The 9,111-nt window shown below is 34.8% G+C and overlaps 1 long non-coding RNA gene across 1 annotated transcript; it reads right to left on the bottom strand.

The window, feature by feature from the left end:
* Positions 1-2,538: 2,538 nt before the first annotated feature.
* Positions 2,539-4,336, bottom strand: LOC311070186. The gene is made up of 2 exons (XR_014603633.1): positions 3,927-4,336; positions 2,539-3,011 (listed from the first exon to the last, which is right to left on the bottom strand). It is a non-coding gene; the product is annotated as an uncharacterized lncRNA (long non-coding RNA).
* Between the last annotated feature and the right edge of the window lie 4,775 nt (positions 4,337-9,111).

Raw genomic sequence — 9,111 nt, 5'->3', positions numbered from 1 at the left:
CCAAAATGTTTGCAGATAAACAGATTTAAATCCATGCTAATGAAATTTGAAAGCAATGTGCCATGAATGGGTAACAGGTGCAAGTATCTGTAACTGTGTGTTTAGCCTAAAAGAAGATTGCACTCAGGGTCTAGTTAATTTGGGACCAGGGGTCTCATTTATAAAACTGTGCGTAGGAACCTTACTAAAAGTGTACGTGCGCCTGAAAGCCAAAAATGACGTACGCAAAAAAATATTTAGACTTATAAAACCGTTCGTATGCCAAAACCTAAGCAGAATTCACTTTATAAATCCCAGTCAGCGGAAGATTGTGCGCACATGCGTCTCCACCCTGAAATAACCATATATGGAGCTTACAACGCCTAGTTTTACTATGCATATCCTCATCTGCATATCATTTGCATATGATTATTCATCCACGTGATAACGTTTAACGGTACAAGACACATTACATTAATAAAAATCATGTACTTGCCTATCCTTGTCTTGTTTTTGAATACATAAATCAAATAGTGTAAAATACATTTCATCTTTTCCACTGGCCGAATAGTATTTTTAATTGATTTATATTTTTAATGGAAACAGATAGGCCTTGGGCATTATTTGCACGAAACTATTTTCTCAGGCAATGTTGTATTATCATGATAAGCAATTATCTCTGTGGTTAAAACATTAAAACACAGCACGCCACAGGAAAAGTGTTCAAAAACATTGCATCCACAACAAATATTTCTATTGATTGAATTTGAATATATAAAAATGTTGTAGGCTACTTGTAACTTCTCAGTAATGATTTCATGTTTAAGTGTTCTCCATTAATTTGAATGTCATATTTAATCTAAATGTTTATATCAGAAGTAAAACATAGTTTAAATCATTATTTTATTTATTTAAACTTATTTTGTGTCAGTTTCACTAAACGGCCCAACGCGCTCGGTGGCGCGGACATTTAAGAAGGGATGGATATTTGCTTCAAGTGACAGGCTTGGTGAGTGCATGTGCGCTGGAAGCTGTTTCATGCTAGGGGGGCTGGGGGCTGAGGGCTGAGGGCTGGGTTGGAAAATATGTGACGTCATTATGTTGTGGCTGACGACAAGACATGAAATTTCTCTGTAGGCCTACTGTATATGTGTTGTAACCATTAAAGAAAACATTTAGTTTCATATTTATGTTTAAATATTATAGGCTAATGTTATTTTTTAATTTAATCAATGTTGATTATGAAAGTGAGCATATGCAGCATGAGAAAGATAAAGATAGCCTACATCATGAGATGTACAATATGACTGGAGACATGGTTTTGACCACTTCATTGAGTTTTTTTTTTTTTTTTTTTTTTTGATTTTCGTTTTGTATAAATTGTATCTTAATTTTGATCAATGTTTTATCAACCAATTGCCTGTATTTAATAAATAAGAAGCAAAAATATAGCAGCAGACAATGTAATAAGGCGCCAACACGATGGCTGCGTTCGAAACCGCATACTCAATGAGTAGGTACTTAATTTCAATAAGTACTTACTTAACGAGCGCTAAAAGAGTTGGTACTTTATAGCCAGATCTCGTTGAGTATGAATGAGAACCGGACATCTGCCATGTTGACGTTATCATGTGACCTACGACGCGTTATCACAAGCGCAACAACTTAAAAGATTTGAACGACACGTTTAATTAATCTGTCTGTAAATATCATGATATTGATTAAACTTGCTCCTTTTGTGGACTTTTTGAAGAAACTGCTGCCCATTTATTTTGTGAGTACATTTAGGGTTGATTTAAGTTCTTATACCCTACTAATGTGACCCACCGTTTTATCCTTAACGATATTTATTTTTATTACGAAATCCCAAAATTGTCATCTCTTAAATGTTGTTAATTTCTTTATTTTATATCCAAATATTTTCATCCATAAGCAAAAGTGGCTTACTGCTTTATGTTTTCCTCTTTTTCTTGTTAAATTTAACTCTCGTTTCATCCCTCAGGCCTATAAATAACAGAAAATGCATTTTTTAAATGTATTATATAATTAATTATTTAAGAAAATATATATTTAGATATTCAACCTTATAGGTTTTTTCCTGTGTATAAAATCTCATGTTTGCAAACCCATGAATGATATATATATATATACATATATATAGGCCAATAGATAGATAGATATATATACACATATACCTCATAACATCAGTAACTCGACAGCCCTACCTAGAACGGTTTTCCTCAGCGTTTGTAATGTCTGCACAAAGGGCTGCTGTGCGAAGATTGGAGAAAACTGTTGATTTTATACTCGAAAAATGTAAGTATCATTATTAAAAATTAATATTACCCCAGAACGAATTGCATTGCTATCCCACCCCAAAACATACAATAATAACAACGATAAATGCTGACCAATTAATTATATTACTTTTTACTGAAAATGATATAATTCAATAAAACAAACAAAATGTAATGTATTTCATTTGAAATAGCTATGCATGAATACACTCTAGATGTGTATATAGCGAACATACCTACATTTTCATTCAAACAATAAATAAAGCATGAATTAATTGTATTTTATTTACTGACAACAATGAGAAATATTAATAAATTAGTTAAAGAATGAATCAAAGTCACCATCACACAATAAACAAATGCATATACAAGTCAACACATGAAACAAAGCTTTATTCAAACTACAATCATGTATGTAGACTACAGGCACTGAACCCCACATCCTTCTGCCGTCTCAACACAGCGGTTCCTATTCTGCGGCTTTATTCTGATGAATCAGCTGACCGCCAGAGGTGAGCCGTGCCTTTGTGCCGGAGGTTGTTGCGTGATGTGTTGTGCTTCACAATCTGAGGCAATAAGGGCAGGTGGAGTGATGGAGGGTCTCATGAGGGCAGGTGGAGGGTCTCATGAGGGCAGGTGGAGTGATGGAGGGTCTCATCCATGGCACCATCTCCAGGATTCAGCTCTGGGCTCCTCATCCTCAGTACTCACACCAGTCTGCTGACATTTCAGATGCTGCAAAAATGCACAAACATAACACAAAAGCAGTCATTATTTTTAGAAGACAAAAATGCACAAACATAACACAAAAGCAGTCATTATTTTTAGAAGACAAAAATGCACAAACATAACACAAAAGCAGTCATTATTTTTAGAAGACAAAAATGCACAAACATAACACAAAAGCAGTCATTATTTTTAGAAGACAAAAATGCTTTTTTTCCACAAATGCCGCCATCATCTTTCCTTGCAGGTCCTGCTCCACCACAACAGCTGTGCAGCAAATGCACAGAAATCAAGAATCAGAAAAGTGCTGTAGTAGCTCAGTTTGAAATTACAATAATTTAAATAAACTACAACTTAATATTTAAATAGTTGTTGTTATTCATTTCTGTAATGTCACAAAGCCTTTGATGGCAGCATTCAGCTTCATGAGACTCACATACCTCTGTGATTTATGAGCTCAACACTACATTTACATGTTGAGGTTGTTTTAACTTTTTATCCTACATAAATGTTCCTTAATTTATCAACAGTACTAATGGACAAATAAAATAGATAACTTATGTTTAGTTACTTTATAGATTGGTTCTACATAATAGCACACATCACTCAGATGCCTATTTCATGTCTATTAGACGTAGTAATCTGCAATTCTTATAGAAGAGTTTCTTGCCAGATATTAAATAGACATTTAGTAATTGTATTTAAGATGTATACGGTTTAAAATGTATGCAAATCCACTTTGGAGACGTATGTGTCCTTACTGGAGCTTCTCTGTTAGCTATATGTAAGCTGCTCATCCTATCCCATAATAAAATGTGATTTACAGCAAAATCACAAATATATAGCGTCTTTACACCTTCAACAATTCAACAGTTTACTGTACAGTAGTTCAACACATGCGATCATTTGATTTGTAAAACTCACATTTGAAAACAGTCTCGTCCGTCATCCTTTCCGTCACGTTCGAGTATGACCTATCCTTCTTCTTCTTTTTTATGACGTATCCTCTCGCGTGGCCTCCTGGGATAGAAGAGTATCCATCGGTTGAGCACTCAAAAATCTGTCCAGAATCAGTAAGCCATCCGGGAACTTCTCGCCTACTCTTTTATGAATATCGATGTTTCGAACGTACTGCTTCCTTCACGTACTGTTTTCGCCTACTATATAGTAGGAAAGTAGGCATATTCGAACGCACTTAAGTCCGAATCTCGCGATAATTAGTACGTCGCCCAGGTAATTCTCGCCTACTCTTTTGGATTCGTACATACTTTTTCGCTCGCCTACTCTTTTTCCCATACTAAATAGTAGGGAAGTATGCGGTTTCGAACGCAGCCGATCACTTGCATTGCACGTGAACTGGAGGGCGCTGAAGCTCAGCTTGTGCATCACAGATTTGAGAAATATAGGCTATCCATTATAGAAAGCTTGAAATGTCTACTTTTAAACGAAACTATTCAAAACGAAAAGAAATAGGCTACACCCTGATTATTTAATCCATATGAAATGTGCATTTCACATGCATTTCTCTCTGGCGTTCATGGCGAGTCCACATCGCCAACTTCATCTTTGCAGCAACACAGAAAACACCAGTTTATTAATAAACAATTAAATGTGTCCTTGCTATTTTTGACACATTCATACTTTTGCCGGTTCTTTGTGGCAATCTTTATGCGTGCGGCCGTGCGCTTGAGTACGGCTATGTACACGCTCATCCTGTATATAGCCTATTAAATAGGCCCTATTTAAGTAATAAAATTAATATAAAGGGGCGATTTGTCCACTAATGGCTTAAATGAACAACTACTAGTCGACTAGAAAAACATTTTAGTCGGAGGCAGCACTTATTCCACATATTTTCGAACCAGCAGGCCATTCTGGGCTGAGCGAGCGACCCTGAGCGGAATGAGGGAGCGGAGCGGAATATTCAGAAATGCGCTCTCCACTCACGTGCTCTGATCGGAACAAAGCATGACAAATTCAAACTTAATTTCATTTTCTCCGTAGCTTGAACACTCACTACATTAGGCATAAGAGAGTTAGTTAACGCTGTCCATTTATTTATTTTTATTTCACGTTTTTAAAGTAGCCTACAATATTATGTTAGTCCACAGCCCCCCACTTGGGGGTGCTGATGCTATGACGAGGGGGCTCCCCCTTCCCGCGCTACTGGGTGAGTGAAATTAAATTTGTATTATCTTGTATTTCTTTAGATTTTCTGTCTAAAAGTGACCAAAAAGACGCTTAACTCCAGCTCACCATCGGTGTCGCCAAACTGCTCCATCTCCAAAACGTTCGGGGGAGAGCGGGGCACAAAGTAACGCTTTTTGACTTTCTCAGTTTGTGTAAATCTACTTATGGTTCAGAGTATTTATTTTTTTCCACATTAATTTCCCACATGTCTAGTACAATTATGTGGTTTTGTTTTATTAATACAGTATATACTTTTTTTCTGGATATACCCCCGAAAGAATGGAAGTGAAATGTGACAACATGCCCCATAGGTGGGGTACATTGTAACATTTACATTTACATTTTCATTTAGCAGACGCTTTTATCCAAAGCGACTTACATGTGAGGGGCACATTGTAACATGACATATGACAGCTTAAAATGTTATCTGATCTAATAAAAAATATATACAAGACAAACTAAAATATTTTCTAAATAAAATACAATTAAAAAACTCTTTCATATAAAATAATGGCAATTTTTAATAGTTAAATATAAACTCATTTTTGAGTTTTGACTACGAACACAGGAAAACACCGCTATACTAAATAATTCAAAACAAATAAATAATTAGTAATTTCTGAACATTGACTCTCAGTCTTTATTCACCTTTTTCTCACGTTTTCTCAATAAAATTAATAAAAGTATAGAATATAATAGCATATTTCTAATAGGGGCACATTGTAACGCAGTGTTACAACATGCCCCGCCTGCACAACTGGGATTTAAACCCTGCTAGTGTCTTCTGCTAGTTAGCGAAGCATTAAAGTATGATCTCAACTGTTAAATAACATATCGGAGATTAAAATAATATCAGATTTGTCTAATTTTAAATAAACACAAAAAATAGAGATGAAAAATTAACTTAAGAAATGTACTTTTGCTATGGTTTAATAAATGTCTATGGATATCTTCCAAAAAAATAATAATTTTGGCGCAATTTTTTCTCTATATAGTGTTGATATGGCAACTAGTAAATACACTAAGTTTCGTCATCCTAGCATATGTGGAAGTATTTAAAACAAGTGTGTTACAACTAGCCCCGTGTTACATTGTGCCCCGCGCTCCCCTACGCATGGGTCAGAGTTTGCGTGCAGGTGCGCAAATTTTCCCGTCAAGTTTGTTTTTATAAATCACAACTAATGCGTCGACTTATGCGTCGGAAGCGGCGTACGCACATTTTCAGCCCCGTTTTGTGCGTACGTCACGTTTATAAATGAGACCCCAGATATTTAATGATGAAATTGATGGGCCTGTATTGGTTTGAATTGGTCTGAAGAATTGTTTACTGAATCAACATCTGACTCTCCAAACTGTGTTAATGCTTTAAGTGATGTCTGTCTGGAAATAAAGCTTAGGTTTATTTGACGATGTCAAACAAAGATCAGTATCATTAAATACGTGTTGCATTATCTACCAGCTAGAGCTAGTAAAGAGACATTTATGTAAGGCTGGGTGATATGGTCAAAAAAAGAATTCCCCCATATGATATTGATATTTATTACAATATTAATTTACCATTAATGGAGAAGTAAATGCCTTCTGCATATTTGTTAGACCTTGAGAATGAATGTAAAGTTGTTTGTTCATATTTAAACTCCACAGAGTTACCTTTTAATTTAGGGCCCCATGATGTCCATTTTATTTTCCCCTAAATAATGTTTTTTTCCATTTTATTCTTTTGGGAATCTGTTTTTTTATGATGTAATACAAATGTATATAAACTTTAAAAAATGTAGTCAAAATTAAGTTTAGTTGTAAATTGTTATATTTTCATTTGATTTCATTTGTTTTATTTTGTCAAATAAGATGATGCGCAACAGAACTATATAATTTTAAAACGTGGGTAAAAAATATATATTGTATGATATTTCTTAGTTAGAAATAATAATATTATTACTTTGAGAAGTACATTTTAGTAAACAGTAGTTGATATATTTGTCATAATTTCTTCAAGCTAAACCAGACTTTTATTTTGACGGGTTGTCCTGAAAATCTCTGCGAATGTGCGAATTTGACTGTAGTTTTTCTAAAATGAAACGGTGAAAAGCTCTTGAAGTGACTCAAAGCCGCTCTGGAAGTGAGTTCATGTCCACATATTGAGACGAAGATGCTGAAAACACTATGGAGGAAACCGTGCTGTTTGCAGAAATATTTTAATAATTATTAGCGACATGCAAGTTACTGACTATAGCTGTTGTCATATTTATTTCTGCTGTGTGATTGTTAGATTAATCCATATCGAGTAAAAATATCCAGAGCCTATCATCGTTATCGACGTACATTTTATCGCGAACTCGATATATCGATCGTTTATCGCCCAGCACTACATTTACGACAACTAACTTTACTTACTAAATCTTAATATTTATCTAACAGAATTGACTTAATGAAATATCAATGAACAAAACTTTAAAACATCAAATAGTAGAAATGTAATATTAATTTTATGTGTGAATTATTAAACATTTGTATCTATTAGGCGAGTCACAATATATCGCAATGCAAAAATGTGTATTGTGAATAGTTCACCCAAAATTAATTTGTGAGAAAAAATTCAGGTTTACAGAGTTTTAGTGCCAGTACTACATTAAAATACTATATATATATATATAATGTTGAATATAATATAATAATGCAATGGGGGAATATTTGTGGATCCTGATAATGCCAAATGTCTTATGTTACCAATAAAAAGTGGCATACATTATTTTAAATATCTAGTCAGTGTCAGAGTGGGACAAATAGTTTAAGTTAAGGACCCAGAAGTCCAAAGTTTACCTTCTTTAAGTTATGTTTTTATCTTAACAGTTTATGCAGCTGGTTCTGCGTAAGAACAAAGGCTTAAACTTTTCGAAGTTGATTGTTAGTTCGTTTTGTAGACCTTTTGCTGATATTTTTTGAAACACTTCCCTAACCTCTTCCTCTTCATGAATGAAGTGTGAGAGTCGGCGGACACATCTGCAGAATACTGCATTAACACAACCGGAAAAACAAGAGACAACCCCACATCTCTCTCTCTCTCGCCAGCTCTGCTGCAAGTTTAATAAGTTTATCAGAGATCTATGACAGATGTTGACTTTAATGTGTGCTGATGAAAGAGGCTCATGGGTATGTCCTTACATTAGCTCAGAGAGGAGCTGTAAATGCTGATTCACCTCAGATAAAATTAATGCTGCCCTGGGGAGGGTGTCTAAAACACTGCTCATACTTCAGCAATGAGAAATTAAATAATATAATGCTTAAAACCACACACACACCACTTTCACCTCTAAGTGTCTTCTTGAATCATGGTTTCTATTAATTAATAAAAAATATGCAGTTTTTTTTATCATTTCATGGTCTGCATTAGGATCTAACCATTAGTCTTTGAATGCAAAATATATTCGGTAGCAAATATATATATATATATATATTTTTTTTAACTCTTTCCCTGCCAGCGCCCCAAAGTTTCATGGCCCCCAGAATATTTTGTTGTACGAGTATCTGAACATGCAATATATCAAAAGAAAGAACAGACCCTCTGCTTAAAAAAAAATTAACACCCCGTCCATAACACCCCCAAAGCTTCAGAGTCCTATACCTCGTTCTGGGTCGACATTTTATACGGTAACATTAGGCAGTTTTGATTTACAGTATATGCAGTTTAATGTTGATGATCGTGTTATTTTGCATAATATGCATCTGCTTACATATGCTATCGCTTGTTTCTGCTTCGTCTTTTGATCTGGAGATTCAGAAGATGCCTATAGCATCTTGATGCCTATGCCTATTGTATGACAGTGAAAACACGGAAAGCCGGAAATTTCCGTCAATGGCGAGGAAAGAGTTGTTTTATTTATTATTTTTCCCTCTAATTACATGGTTTATTTGAACATAA

Source organism: Abramis brama, assembly GCF_963993115.1.
Source record: "Abramis brama genome assembly, chromosome: 19".
Taxonomy (NCBI): Eukaryota; Metazoa; Chordata; class Actinopteri; order Cypriniformes; family Leuciscidae; genus Abramis; species Abramis brama.
Note: the sequence above shows the minus strand (reverse complement) of the source record. Positions and strands in the feature narration are given on the sequence as shown.